Below are 14,722 nucleotides of genomic sequence, written 5' to 3'. Positions count from 1 at the left end.
GAAATAATAATAATTATTTGCAAAATAATAAATTTAGTGGTATTTTTTAATCAAAGTGAAAACGCTATTTTATGAAAAAGATTTTAATAACAATACAATCGAACAAACCTCTAATATGCAATCACACTTTAACTTGACTAAAGTGTATATATTTGCTTTAATTATTATAGAAGAATTTAAAAAAAAAAGTTCACTTCAATCATTTTCACATGCAGTCGCAAGCTTCAACTTTAACCCGCAACCAGTTGATATAAAATTTGTTCAACATTAGCTGTTAGAAAATACTACGTACGCTGATATACATATGTACAGTGGTGGTGAAAATAATGGCAGCGCGATATATTGCCAGCTTTTAAATATTTATTTTTTAATTTTTTCTTTTATACTTTTTTTATATTTTTTTTTTTTTACAAAATTATAGCGACTTCGACAACAAAAACCATATAACTTCAGAGCTTCAAACTTTGTACAAAACCTAAAAAAATTAAAGTAAATTCATTAAAAACTCAAACGTTTTGGTCAGAATTATTAAAAAAATTCTGGGTACACAATTTTGTGGCTCATAGAATTTTGGTGTGAAAGTTTGCGAGTTTGAAGGGGCCAAAAACTTCCATTGATTTTAGCTCCGCCAAAACAAGAAAATTTCAAAAATCAACGCGAATTTTGAGCCACTTCAAATTTGCAAAGTTTTATACCAAAATTTATTGCGCAAAAAAACTGTATACCCAGAATTTTTCTAAAGATTCTGTTTTATACCAAAATTTAATGCGCAAAAAACTGAATTTTACCTAAAAATTTTGACTTAAACTTTGAAATTTAGAAGAAAATGTTCGAATTTTTATTAATTTTGTACAAAGTTTGAAGCTTACATAGTGATACAAGGTGGCGCAAAATTAGTCACTCTATCGGAAGATAGAGTTAAAACAACAACAACAACTATAATTTTTGCAAAGGCCGTCAATCATTTTTGACGTTTGTAAACTAGACAGCTGCAGTAAACAAGTAGGCAAGTAATGGAGCGCGTAAAGGTCAAAATAAATATTTCCATCACTCACATAAATTGAAGTAAAAAATAAAAAAAAGTGCGTGTAGCGTAGTACACATAACAGAAGTGAATATTTAAAGGCAGGCAAAGAAACAGGGAGACCCCGAGAGAGAATGAGAGAGAGAGAGAGAAAGAATATATATCTAATTAAATTCACATTTGCAGAGAATACAAATAAACAAAATTTACAAAAAACGGAGAAGGGTCGACAGGTGTAGGTACACGCCGGACACAAACCGTGGCAACAACGCGCACTAGTCCGACACCCGCACAAACGCAGCGGTTCCAGGACCGCAGCAACGGCACAAATTACCGCAAGGCAATACCAATAAGTCCGACGCCGGAATGGATAGTACTTTATAGTACGCACAAGCACTAGCCAGGAAACGGAAATAAGCGCCAAAAAACCCCCAAAAAATTGCGACCAAAAAACGCCGCAAACAGTAGGCACCAAGGAAATTTAACTCCAAAACGTAGGCACCAAAAATATATTTCCTACAAGTTCGCACCAACAAACAAGCGCCAAAAGGTACGCAGTGTTATTTCTCACTAGAAATTAGCAACCACAAGGAAAAACTCCGGAAAAGTAGCCTAATGTGTATCTAAGATATATATAAAGTATAGCTCTCTCTCTTCTTTTCCTCTACGTTATATCTCTTTTCTCTCTCGCGGAACGAAAATGCTCAAAACGCTGCATGGCCTTGAAATTTTACTCTCCATTCTCGCTCGTCCATCGACGCCTAAGAAGTTTCACTTCAAAAAAAATTAAATGGAACAAACAATATTCACAATATGTCCGGCTGCTATTATTTTCACCCGCACTGTATGTGTACATGTACATGTAGGTTCACGCACAAATTTGTTTTTAATGAATAGCAAGTGCGCGATAGAGGCACGATCTGGAATATCATTTGTGAGACAGCAATTATTTATTTTAATTGGAAAATTTGCATGTTGCCGGTAAATGAAGCGGACGAAAATTCAAATCATAGCTTAGATTTGTGCATAATTTTTTCTTTTAGGTGTTTGATGGTTTTAGTTTATATTTTATTGATTTGAACAGCTGTCAAATGTCAGCTGACAGCAGACAAACAAATATTTATTTTTTCGAATTTAAGCCACATGCCATAATAATAAGATTTGCAGAGATTTCACAAATTCAGTGTCACCTAGCGTGCAAATTTCAAAATAAAATATTCCCCTACTTGTAGCTATTAATTTTTTGTTTTACGTTGAGGTCACTCCTATTATTTTTAACACAACAATGTGGAAGTTTGAATGTCAAAATTCGAATCAGAATATAAACAAACAAACAATGCAACAACAAAAAGCGGATCACTTGGAAATTTAAACCACCAAATGGCAAGGCAAAAACTGCAAACTGCACGGCGCGCAATTTAAAGAAGTTAAAATATTCATTCTACTAAGTGCACACTTTTCCTATGACAACTTCTTTTGCTTTAATTTTGTTCACTAGGTTTTTAAAATTACGCTTTTTATTTGTTTATTGTATGAGCGCGCATGCTTGCAAACAGCTGTTTTTCTTACTGGCGAATTTCGCCGTGTGCAATGCCAGATCTCTCTTGCATTAAAGAAACCTGTTTGTCATATGGCTCACGGTTTATCTTAAATACTTTATCCTCATTGCATTGAAAGAACGCACACATAAATAATAAATATATCTTTCAAATGTGCAGTCACTCAAACATTTTTTTTTAACTTTATTTCGTTTGCTTTAAACAAATTAATTTCGTTATCAAATTTATGTATTTCGCTCCGACACAGAATTGCATTCGTGCAAAATATCGCAAAAAAACTGCAATTTCATACTCGGTATTTCGCAGGATTGTCGTCGTTATGAACTTCGGAAGTTCGAAACGGCAACTAAACCTAAAGGAAATCATTTTTGCAACACTTAACAAAATCTAACAATGGACGGTTTTCATTATAGGGATGTTAAGCTATGAGAAATAAATTCCAACAAAACATTTCGATCACAAATGACGCTGAGCTAACCAATTCGAAGAAGTTTCTTATCAAATATGCACACAAATTGAACTTTGTTTTCTCATTTCGGTGAATACATATGTATATATACATATACATACAAATATGCATGTATATATTATATGTATGTACATTTGCGTCAGTCTGCGGTGTCAAAACACGAAAGATGCATGAAACGTGTCCAAATGATTTTTTAATCACATTCCAATGACGCTGTGGTTGGTTGACCAGATGACTGTAGCGTAATTATTACTAACTGTGACTCAACGATATAAGTAAAAACAAAAACAACCACACCATTTCAATTAAAAAGCTAAACAAGCTTTGTGATTGTGAAAATAACAAAACATTCTGCAACTTGTTCTTCACAACACACAGTAACGCGAATTTGCTCACTTTATTATTGCGTCGTTATTGATTATCGCCATAACAATGTTTTTACTTTTGAATAATAATACAAGTTTTTTTTTAATTTGCACAATTTAATTTGAATTCGGGTGTAAGAAGACGGAAAGCGGTTGCCAGCCAAAGCGTACACTGTGGCCAAGCAAAGCGAGTGCAAAATGCTGCTCCTTAACCCGCTATCATCAACCAGCCAAACAACAGCATCAGCTGTAATAAGCGAGTTGAAAAATCGTATGATGTGTCAAAGTCCGCGAAGTCGCAAATAAACGACAAATAAAAACACATTAAAATAAATAAACGAAATATTTGTTCAAAGAAGAATAACACTCGCCAAAGGCGTAGCCAGCGGCCTTTGGCCCCTCTTCACATATTTGGATCACCAAAAGTCAGCAAGAAATATTAATTAATACCTTTGTCATTTATTAGCAGTTGGCATTAGTGTGATAATTTTTTTATAACCAATGAGAAATTTGATTAAACAATAATACATCTATATAAAATTCCTTCGTTTTCTGTAGACGATCTAGAACGACGAGAATTCTAGTAAAACAAAAAAAAAGCGCAAATGTTTCTTCCAGAAGTGCATCCATATAGTTGAGGTTGTTTATAATTTAGAGGATACAGAGAATGGAATAAAATTGTATTACAAACAAAAACAAGAAAATAGTCTGAAGTGGTTTGTGTCGATGAAAAAACGAAATTTCTCCCAAAAATCAGGCAACCGCAATTTAACAGTTTTGTTGTATATTCAGTTAGAGAACTTTTGTTAATTTGGCTAAATAAAATAAATAAAAATTGAAATAATAAAATATTTCTTTGCAATGCAATGCACAGTGGTACATTCTTTAAGCACTATAAGAGAAAAATCTTGGTTGAGAACTGCCATCAAGGAATCCCACCTAAATGGTAAATAAAATAATTTGAAAAGATTACAACGATTATAAATATAATTTTCCCCTTAAGGTTTATGCTGGATGTCCTTAAAAGCTTGGTTACTTTAAATGAGAAAATGGGACGAAATCAAAAGATTTTATTTAAGATGAGTTCGCAATTGGTCCGCAAAAATGTATTTAGTTTTTCATCCCCCTTTGCAATTGTTGGCTACGCCCTTGACTCTCGCACACACAAGTATGTACCTATGTATGAGCGCTTTAATGTAATTGGGGGCGGCCAGTTGATTCGCTGACTTACTCGTTGAAAAATATTCAGTATTATTTTTTTGCTGCCGATTTAAATGCGCACACTTTGTTGTTGTAGTATTTATTGTAGTACTCGTTTGCATAGAAAATGTATGCAAGTACATACAAGGGTTGAGGTCGTCGATGTTTGTGGCGACGGCTGTGAATGTGACCACGAGCTTACACATGTATGTATGTATGATGTATGCGTATATGCACACCTATATGTTCTGTACTCACATATGTATATCTGTTATACATTCCCGAAAACCATTGCAAAGGTGGATGTGCAAACTACGAATGTCAGAAAGTTCACTGCATATACAGTAAGCAAATAAAAGAGGTAACAGTCAATAAAAACGACTTTCACGCAGGAAATATGCCAATATGGCAAATTGATTTGGCGTAGAGTGACCTTTTTACAGTCAAGAATGATACGATTACAAGATGTTAACATCCATGAGAGTATTTCTGGCTGTGACGTAACAATTGTATGAACATAAATACCAATGAATAAAAATATTCAATTATAACATCATCAAATCGCATGCCTTTGCTTAATGCACAGCAGAATAACGGTTTGCGGATGTCACCTCCTGTATTCTCTCCACGGTGATTTAAAGTAGGCAATAATTCGACAGAGCCGAATTGGCCAAATCTATTAACAGGGTTCATCATAGTATCGATTAGCTGAGAATTGTGTTTTGGAACTAGAAATGCGCATAGGGTGTAATCATAAAATGCTTTTTTTTTCTCAAGTGGGTATAAGTATGGATCTTATTTACTGGTTCTACAGTTTCTACCGAGTATAGACACTTGTGGCAAAACAATTTAATATTTAATGATCTAAAGCACGGGTGTATCAAAGAGACTCAAATCAATAAGTCGTCGGAAGCCATCACAGCAACCACTCCTCTCATTGCAAAGCTTAATGTTGCTAGTAATATGTTCACATACGCATTAATCACCTATAAATCCACCAAATTAATCTACCCGTTCACATATGGCAGATTACCTGCAAAATTGACAATCAGCTGTCAATACTGCTTTGAGAAGTTTTTCTTCATAGAAATTATATTGGTGGAATATTTCGGTGGTTCTGGTTTCTTTAAATATTATTAACGATATGAAGAAAATACAAAGAGAAGGAATAGCTAATTTAATTGCGCGATTGGCTGCTAATAATAAACAGTTGGAGGAAATCCGTATGCGACGACGTTTACTGAGGTTGCAAAAAATTATGGCAGGTTAGTAATAAGAGGACAAAACGTTTATGGACACACGCTTTTTCTGTAAAATGAATCCATAATTGATAATATTTAACAAAAATTTTATTAGAATTATGTTCACAGACCTATTTTCTTTGCCGGCATCCATTTCATTTAGTTTTTATTTTATTTCGATGTTTCTCCTTACATTCGTAATAATAATTATCGATAACACAGAAAACACAGGGTTATATGTCGAAAAGTATCGTTATTATCTAGGATTATTTTATAATCTCAGATTTTGGGAGGGAAATTTTGTATGGGAAAACCCGTTTTTTAATTACAGATTTTGAGTTAAGCGTGAAAAAGTAAATCATCTACTTATTATGTGAATATATTATAAATTGAAAATTCTAAACAAGCATTCGTGATTTTTCTTCAGGTATATTTCCATGGACTTTCGACAAAACTAGCAGTTATTGTTTTAGATCGATAATTGTTTTTTTTTTTTTGTTTGCACAAAATCAATGATAGGTAGCTTTAACCTAAACCGATTTCAGGATTGTATAGAATTAAATAAGAATAATTTGGTATTAATTACAGGAATTCTAGCAGAGCTTGTATATTGCATTATCATTTTACTAACCAGCGAATATATTCCAACTGAACTTGCAGATTCTGTAAGAAGGAATATAAAACCGCCAAATCTGTGCTGAGACCGTGCCCAGCATTCATACATAATCAGAACGAACACCTATATAAACTTATTTTATCACAGGATGAAATAAAACTCAATGAAATATGACAAATACTAAAATTTATTGAAGAAATTTGGATCAGAGAAATATTCGGAGCCCATGAAGTTGCACATCGCTAAGCTTACATATATCTATGACTAATCTATAGGCAATATCAGGCGAGAGCAAGGTGAATTTAACAACGTATTGAATCCTATCCTGCATCACATTGCTCGGTTGATTCGCGCAAATCGCATGCGCTACGTGATAGATGTAAAGAACGGTTCATTGAAGTGACCAGTTATCTTCCATCTCTATTTCGTTCACATAACTTGACTTGACTTTTGTGCAGAATCTAATTGAAAGAGAAATACACCCATACAGATTAATTCAATACTTAAAATTTGTAATCTAGATATTTACCCTGCCCAATATTACGTGCGATATCAATCGAGTTTTCACTGTTGCTTCGTCTATGATGGTGTTTACCGCGTTTTGTTACAATATTCACTTTGAGTTCCCTATCTTTCATATCCAAATTCACTAGGTATTTTATGGACTGCCTCATAAATGTTGGACCTTCGCCACTTCTGTGCATAGCAATCTCATCTTCAGATTCTTCTTCATTGATTTCCATTTGGGAACTTACGCCAATATTAGAACTTCCAAGAAGATAGAAAATTTTTAAAATTATTTGTCCCAAATGAGAGCATGCGATCGCGGCAATTGCGCTCTGTTCCTATTCTTAAGCGTTGAAGCTCAATTCGTTCGGTCATTGAAGTCAACTCCTTTTGGTATGTGGCAATTCTTTGTTTCAATTCCCGATTGGCATCGATTAACTCCTTATTAAGTTGTTTGTAGTCTCCCATGTGGTACGGTAAAATGGATTGGAATTTTGATTTTAGAACTAATTTTTGCAATTTGTTTATTTAAATTAAATTGTTAAAGCTAAGAAGGAAGCAACAGGAGCTCTTCACACTCTTTAACACTAAATAAACAAATAAATTAAAGTAACGGTACTGCAGAGAACGTTAATGCACACAGCATATATACGTACATACATATGCACAGCATATACAATACATATGCACATATGTATATAAAATCACATATTTAAATTTGCGTGTGTGCCCATTTACACACGGAAACATTTTGGTAGGGGGAGAAGGACGGCCGCGGAAGAGAGAAGGGAATTTGTCTCCTGTACGGGCGAAGAAGGAAATTCAACAAAGTTTTACAGAAGATGCCTTAGACAGATATTAATATATAATATGTATATATTTTTGGATGATTTTCTCTTTCTAAGTCACTATTGAACTTAGTTTTTTATGATAAAGTGCCTGTAGCTAGCCTACAGCGTTAACATTTTTTCTTCCTTCATACAAACGAATTTTACTCAACTGCTGCTTAATTTGACCAGTTGAGTATATTTCTGTTAACTTTTGGTAAAAAATATGTCTGTGGTGAATCACGCGCAGAGAAATTTTGTATGGGAAATTGCGCTTTTTAATTACGGATTTTGAGTTAAGCGCGAAAAAGTAGATCATCTACTTATACATACATATGTGAACGTATTTTAAGTTGCCAATTTCACTGCCAATGTCTTCTCTTCATGACCTGTTTACTGATAGTAACGTGTAAGCCAAGTTTTAATGGTACACATTTTTCTCGTTTTTATCTTTCCACGAACTTTGTTGCAATAAAAAAACAACAAAACAAATAAGAATCACAACAAACGGACGGCTGTAAAGTTGCGAAAAGGTCAAAAAAAAAAAAATTTTAAGACAGAAAGAAAGCATTGCATTAAAAGTGCAAATGAAAAAGTAATTAAGAAAAAAGAGGAACAACAAAGAGTTGTGCTCGCTAGAAATACTCAGTCACGCATCGGCAGCCAACCAAGTGTGAAGAGAATTTACAACAACAACAATAACAAGAGCAGAATTTACATATTCGAGTGCGCGAATATCACACGCATCAGAGGCGGGAAAGACAACCGAATATTTAACATAAAAATAAAATTCAACTTTTGCGCAATGCGTAATGAAAATAGTCTTAAAATAATATATATCCATTTAAAATGAATATATTGGGAAATAATTGTCTCTACAAGGCTTGGGGGCTCGTTTATGCTGGGGCGAATGGCAATAGCAACAAACGGCAACAGAAACAATAGAAACACGAAACAAGTGAAAATAGAAAATTAAAAAACAACTACATATGTACTAAACATACAACGCCGTCTGTTTATAAAATATCTATCACAATATACTAGTTAGTCTATTTTCGAGCAATAAAGTCGAGTAGCAAAAGAAAAAGGCAGACCTTAAAAACTACACACACACAACACAACACAAAGGAAAATCGTGATGCATGGCATTACAAAGCGAAACCAACCAAACGAACAGACATCCACCGAAACCGATGGTAATGCCAAGAAAAACATGCTATTATACACGCTGAAAATCGTATGAGATTGAGGGGAAATGACGTACAACAGTGCCGCACACATTCTCCTTCCCAGTTGTAGTTGCTGCTTGCTTACCACTTCGCCGTAACAAACACCCCTTCAAATGGAATATGTGTATGAAAATTTGAGCACGAGGTGGCCAAGAGCATGAGAAAGTGGCAAGAGGCTAACCAAAGTAAACGTAAAGAGAGAGCCAAAACAAAACGTGGTGTGTGTGGTGCATATGCATGCAAAGACAATGGCCACTATATTATGCAGCATGCAACAGCATATATATATATACATATATACGTACAGTATATATAAATATATACAATGTATACAAACATACATACATAGATAATATGTACGAAGCATATTGGTAATAGAACGCAGTGGAAAACCAATTGGCGACCGGCATGAACAAATACATTTATTGCTCATTTTTTAGAGGTTAGATTTTTCAGTATACAATTTTACAGAAGTGTGCCATTGGATAAATTGAATGTCGTGGTTAGTTATTGTTAATATGATATATCGATATTTTTATGATGCATTCTAAGGACCCAAATACAGTATGTTATATATTATAGAACACATTTTCAACTTCATCTCATCATCAGTTATTGCAACAATAATTTTTTGATTACTATCAGAAGCGGCAATACTATTAATAAATTTGAATAAACCTATTCCGTGTTCAACTAATATATGTACTTTTCATCTCCTCAGAAACCACTTCGGATGGAAAAAAAAGTTTGGTCTACTCCGACACTATGGGCACTTGGGCCGTGTTGAAGTGGTACTAATTCATGAAATATTACAAGCGGTACAGTTTATAATAGACCTACCGATCGCCTCGATTGTTGTTAATATCGTAGCTACAGTGCTGTAACTTCAAAAACTACCTTATTGAATTTAAAAAAAGTATTCACATGTAATATATGTACATACATGTGCATTTGCATACTTACGTACGTGCACATGTTAATATATGAATTGTAAATGTGAATTTAAGCGAAATATCGCAGTACAACGCAGTTTAAAGCAAGCTCGTCACAAAACAAATCGACGATCATTAAACTGCAATCAGAAATAATAAAACCTGAATAATTACATCAACAAAATGTAACCACCGTAAAACCACTGTTTTTGAACATTTCTAGTGGAGTGCAATAAAATGGAAGCACGTACTTTTGAAAGCATGGATGTACATACATAGATCCCGGGTTTAGTCCTTCAAATAATACTTTATTTATTATTCTCAATGAAGCTGATTTCCTTAAAACTTCAAATTTATGAAATACTCCGGCAGTTCACAATTAAGTCAGAACAGCAGGCAAATGCAAACTACATTGGCCACACGAAACAAATATATATATACTGTAAAAATTATTTGAAAAAATATGCTCGAATACTGCTGAAATCAATGAAATGTAACTATTTTATTGCACAGCACTGTACAGAAATACAATGCCAAGCTTGAATTAGAAAGTCACATGATAGCGCGAAAACGATGCAAATTGCAACAAAACTCAATTGTTGCTTGAGAACTACAATTACGTATCGCGTTCGTTTGCCAAGAGTTGCTATTGGCGTGATCTCTCCATTAAAAAAAATTAATCACAATACGAGTATGTAAATTATTTGGATCCACTGTCGTTATTCAACAACACAAAGCAAAAAATGAGTGTAGAGAAAGTTGAGCATTTAATTTGCGTAAAACTTGTTTCGATTTATTCCTTTAATTATATGCATTCATACGTAGTTAGAGTAAGTTGCTAAAAAGCCTCAATACGATGACCTTTGCGAAAGCCATATGCGTATATAGACATAACAATATACATACGTATATATGGATTTGTGGGAAAGCCATTCATTACGTCGATTCCAAGTAAACAAAAATACATCTGTTGGCAAACATGGATGGGTATGGTATCGATAAATGTAAATAACCTGTCGCTATCGAGTGTAAGTGCACACATACATACATACTATAGATATATCAGAGTTGCATCTCCGTTCTACATATGTTTCTTCACACTTCTCCAATTACGCATGCGGTTGACATTTTAAGGTTAACTTTCCACTGAAGTTGAATTGCACTGGCAATCCAACAAATGATACATTAATTCTTGCATATGGTCGGATATGTATGCAAGCAAAGTCCAGATACATATAAAAATGTTCAATATACATATTTACAAGTAAAGAAATTTTAAGTATTATTTATTACTTATTTATATATTTTCATTTCCATTTGTATATAATTACATATGTACCAGAGCGAATGTATGAGATGGTACTCATCGTACATGGAGGAGAAATTTCATGACAAATGGTCGGTCGACACCACGCGGAAGCGAGGATTATTTGTTTCCAAAACATATCCACATATATGTATGCATACTAAATGTACATATGTAAATATCTACTGACTGATGGACTGGTCCAGCAAACGTATAGATATTTGGTCTTAAATGAACTGACAAGAATAAGTAAAAGAACAAAACTCGTGAAGGCCAAGTTGTCAGCACAGTATGTGCTTGGAAGAGAGTGCAAGAAAAGTAGGAGAACGAAAAATGTGTGTTCGTTTCACATTATACTTACATATGTACATATATACTAGGGTAATCGGTTTGGTTTAGAAAGCTTACGATCGGTATGTCATATTAATCATAACAATTAGGTTAAGAAAAAGAACCGGTTCAACAGAACAACTATAGATACCGCGAAAATTGTTAGAAACCCAGTTCGGTGAAATAATTTTGATGTTGTTATAGTACAACAAACGGGGTACTCAGACCAATTTCGTTACTTCGGCGTTATGTTAGTGGATACTCGGCAGTTCGGTAAATGTATTTCGCTGTGAAGAACCATTTTGATATTTTTCGTTAGTTTGGTTATCGTTACCACCAGTTGAATTATGGTGAATCCGCTCTCGTTGGATTAACACCATGACAAAATGGCGTAACATTGTCAAGTAATGAAGTAACGAGCTCGGTATGAAGGTCCCTAAATATATTTCCCATAGAAATTAACTTGCCGACAGTGCGAAAAGGTAAAGAGGATTGTAATGAGCACTTGGAAAAACAAGACCAACTGCCCTAGTGTAAGCATAAGAGTATCCTTATGATAGATTACGAGGTTTGGTCATCCAAAGCCAAATAATGACAGTAACTTTGCCTGTTACGTCATAGGGGATTTGATAGAGAGAGAAACGAATACAATGAAAACAAAATGTGTAAAATGAAGTTAGTTGGGTGAGCTCATTTTTTCGCATATCACCAACACAATCTCAGTTTTTGTCCCTCTTAGGCAGCAAATCAGCCGATTCCTTAAAAATCGTGAAAAATATATATGTTTCTTCAATATGAAGCGTCACGCTACAAATAGAAATCTCTCATTTGACACCTTTTCCTGAATCTTCTTATAGTGTAGTTATAGCATATATGTAGTTTTGAAATCAATTCATAAGGTACGTATTTTCAAAAAAAATTGGTACTCCAAATTCGCAAAACGTAAACATCCAAATGGAAATTGTGAACATTTTTATTCATAGATTCAAGAATATACCATAGCAATGTTTGCGCATAGTTTAAATTTCCATCAACAGTGATTATCATATGTTTGGTCATATGGCTGTCACTGTTCTTACAGGGTACTTATACAGAACTGTATGTAAATGGACAATTGTATGTTGGTCTAAAATATTATATTTATGTACCTGTGCTAAGTAGTATTAATTCAAATTTGTTGTTTTTTTAACACGTAACGGGGATGAGTTGCGTGACGTCGCAGCATAATGCGGTGGTGGTTGTGTTTTTACCGTCACACATACGTTTTTGTTGTTGCGCCGAAGAACCAATTTGCGTTAGTTTTGATTGTTGGTTTTTAGAGCGAATGGTGTGATTGACGTATTTTTTCAGGCAGCAGCAAATTGATGAGAATGAAAAATGAAAGGAAACGTGGAAATTTTAAATACAGATAATACATTTATCACCTATTTCAACAATTATAAAAAAATAAGCAAATCATTTGCGTACATTTTAAAAAATTTGCAAAAAAACGACTGGCGTACGCACACGCCTCAAATGCAACAAAACAAAAATAGAAAAGCACTCGCTTTGCAACGCGCGGTTATATAAAACACTACATTTCGTACGAAAAATTTCTAATACTGCACAATTCGCAAATTTCTTTACGCACTTATCATCACATCATTTTCATGCACTTATTTCTATACCACACAACTTCGCTTCATTTGTGTTACATTAACCCCCCTCCCCCCACTTCTCCAACGCAACCAATAACTCATTTTAAAACTTTTTGCCCAAATACGACGCTCAAACGTAAAACTTTTAGGAATCAACTTGGCCCAATATCCAGCAGACGGTCACACCACGCTCCCATTTTTGGCCTTTTGTCGCAATATTCCTATTTTCCGTACCCACTTCACACTTTTTCTTATTACTTACTCAAACACACGCACACACCCGTTCTATATTCTTACGTTGCGTTACGTTCACTTCAACTAATCGCTTCAAATTATATGATCTAAAATGTATTTTCTCAAAAGTAAATAATTAAACTTTTAATGCGCGCCCGCTTTCCAAATATTATTTGCAACGACATAAACAGTGATCACTCTCGGCCACGTTAACTTTACTTCTAAATCATTGTATATGCTCTTTCACACGATTTTCATCATTATACGCCGTCGTAGCCGATTGCGTCAACGTCGTCGTCGTCGTCGTCGTCGTAGGCGCCGCGGTTTCCCCTTCACGCGACCGATGCAAGTTTCCTTCGTACCTCTCATGCCCTTGTTTTACTATTCGCTCACTTTCTCCTTTGACTGCATTTTCTCCATGCTTTTTTGTTTTTGTATATGTGCAAATATATATAAGTAAACATTTTATTTTCGCTGCCGGCGCTCTCTTGCGAGCACGTCATCAGAGCGGGGCACCGCCAGCTATACTCGTATCTGAAACCAATCAACGCAATACACAAAATAAAAAAACGGCTGTTGTTTATGCCCACCTATTGTTAAGCTAAGCGATGTATTTGTTTATATTCAGTACATTTCAATTGATTTATTCACGAATTTTATCACTTTTTTACGCACAATTTACAAAGCCGTCCAAACGCATCTAAACCGAGCAATTTTTAAAACATTTAAAGCCACAGTCTTACTGAGTGCTACCAGACTCTTTAAATTTTTTAGGGGTGTGACCATATATATTAAGTAAAGGTTACGTGTCCTTATTACTTCAAATAATCTTTGAACAAAATAAAAACCAGTAAACAAATTTTAAAACTTAAATGTTAATTGCGTATTTTTTTGAATACAGCATCGTTAGAAACATCATAATTTATTTTGAAAGCCTAATTTGATTAATAGAACCTTCTCCTTATCAAGTTATTAAAATATCATTGCATCGTCAATCAACTGGCAACGTTATACATCCTTATAATTTGCAGTCGCACACATCAAAAATTATTCACGTGGTGGTGGATACAACAACAAGGCCAACAAGTAAACTAGCTTATTTTTTTCATACGTGTTCTGTCATTCTTGGAAAGTGGCGTGATTCCGAAGTAAGCAGAGCGCATGCTTATTGGTGGAGTAAATGAGATGGTAGATGTTTGGGAAAATGTTTCTGCTGTTGCCAGACTTTCATAGATAACGCCTTTGC

General features: G+C 34.4%; 1 protein-coding gene across 3 annotated transcripts in view; it reads right to left on the bottom strand.

Moving 5' to 3' along the window:
* LOC128867907 (fatty acid CoA ligase Acsl3) overlaps window positions 1-14,213 on the bottom strand; it is a 56,587-nt gene extending 42,374 nt beyond the window's left edge. The window contains exon 1 of one of the 3 annotated variants that reach the window (XM_054109517.1): window positions 14,067-14,213. The gene's annotated coding sequence lies outside the window, so the exon portion shown is untranslated. Of the gene's footprint in view, window positions 1-3,448; window positions 3,664-13,504; window positions 13,704-14,066 lie in introns of those variants that run through there. The other 2 variants (XM_054109518.1, XM_054109516.1) reach the window with 2 other exon arrangements.
* Window positions 14,214-14,722: the final 509 nt, after the last annotated feature.

The sequence above is a fragment of the Anastrepha ludens genome, chromosome 6 (assembly GCF_028408465.1).
Source record: "Anastrepha ludens isolate Willacy chromosome 6, idAnaLude1.1, whole genome shotgun sequence".
NCBI classification, from domain to species: Eukaryota; Metazoa; Arthropoda; class Insecta; order Diptera; family Tephritidae; genus Anastrepha; species Anastrepha ludens.
This window is presented reverse-complemented; position numbering and strand designations above follow the sequence as displayed.